We start from the raw sequence: 1,918 nt of genomic DNA on the forward strand, positions 1-1,918 counted from the left end.
CTGGCTGCTGCAACACCTTGGGGATTCCAGGGGGGGCACTTGACTCCCCTTGCCCCCTGCTGCGGACGCCCATGGGCTAAGCTTACCGATTACATTAAAGTGGCCCCTGAAGTGTCACATAGAGGGCGCCATTTGTAGAAATATTCTTTATTACAAATGTCAGATCTGTCAGCCTTTCCTGTCCCCCTGAAGCCTGGCTGGATAACTCCCATAGGGTGAGTACATGGATTGAAAGCTGGCTACAAGGGCGAGTTCAGAGGGTGGTGATAAATGGGGTGTACTCGGAATGGTCAGGGGTGGGTAGTGGGATCCCCCAGGGTTCTGTGCTGGGACCAATCCTATTTAATTTGTATATAAATGACCTGGAGGATGGGTATGGGGGAAACAGTTCAATCTCTCTATTTGCGGACAATACTAAGCTAAGCAGGGCAATAACTTCTCCGCAGGAAGTGGAAACCTTGCAAGAAGATCTGAACAAATGAATGGGGGGAGGGGCAACTACATGGCAAATGAGGTTCAATGTAGAAAAATATAAAATAATGCATTTGGGCGGCAAAAATCTGAATGCAATCTATAGACTGGGGGAGGGGAACCACTGGGGGGATGTAGGATGGAGGAGGACCTGGGGGTCCTAGTAGATGATGGGCTCAGCAATGCCAAGCTGCTGCTAACAAAGCAAACAGAATATTGGCATTAAAAAGGGATCAACTCCAGAGATAAAACGATGATTCTCCCCTCTACAAGACTCTTCCGGCTCCGCCAATCCCTACTGCTGCTCAGACCTTGAAAAGCCTCAATCCAGCCAAGAGCTGAGCAGTTCTGGATTCAAGCCATGGAACCCGTCATTGAGGTCATGGGGTGAATGGAGCCCCACGATTGTCCAATGAAAATTCTTACTTTGATCTGAGGACACATCTCCAGCTGACTACCCCGGCAAAGACCATTACATCAAGCCTCTGTAATAAAGGGTCCAGGCCCTCTGGTAAGAGGCTATGCTGCTTGTGGGGGAGGTATCTGCACGAGGTGGGGCTCTTCTGGATTCATCTGCAATTTCACGGATTTGTGTTTTTTGAGTTTTTTCACAATTGGACTTTTTCTAACACTTTATGAGCAAAATGTATGTTTAGCACAACACTTGTTTTTTGTATATGCGATGTAATGTGATTATATCTCACTTTAGTATCTCACTGTAATGGTTTTATTTCATATGTATGATTTTTTTTTTGCACACTGCTTTGTATTACTTCTGTATGAATTATACGTCTTTATACTGATTTGCTAATGGTAAAAAAAAAAAAATATATATCTTAATTTACTTACCATATTCTTCATTTTACAAGTAAGCAATTAATAGCCAACGCACACACAATAGTGGTGTCACAGAGCATTTATAAAGAACAACCAGAAGCTGTTTGCCTTCAGACTTTCTCTCTCTAATTGAAACTCCCTAAACCTCTATGAAGAGAGCGGGCAGGGAGGGAAGGAGAAGGGGGGAGATCAGTCATTCCTCTGACTCATCTGATTAACTCAACCTTTTTATAATTAGTTCAAATTGTTTGGAATTATAAAAAAAAAAAAAAAGACAAGAACAACATATAAAAATACAATTTAATGCTAATTCCAATAATACAGTATATACATACATGAGCTCCATCAGGGTTTAATGGGGGTATTCCAGCATATTGTTCAGATATTGACTATAAATTAATATACAGAAAGCTCAGGAATAGGATTGTCTTCATTTCAGAACTTCACATGTTGTATTAATAACTACAGTATATAGTAAAATATAATATCCATATCAATATATATATATATATATATATATATATATATATATATATATCTCTACCATCAGGATGGGCTGCTATGTGGACAGACTCTACAATGGTGTCAGATCATTGAATGATATCTTAAA

Source organism: Lithobates pipiens, unplaced genomic scaffold (genome assembly GCF_037356315.1).
Source record: "Lithobates pipiens isolate NorthernLeopardFrog02 unplaced genomic scaffold, aLitPip1_a1.2 Scaffold_93, whole genome shotgun sequence".
NCBI classification, from domain to species: Eukaryota; Metazoa; Chordata; class Amphibia; order Anura; family Ranidae; genus Lithobates; species Lithobates pipiens.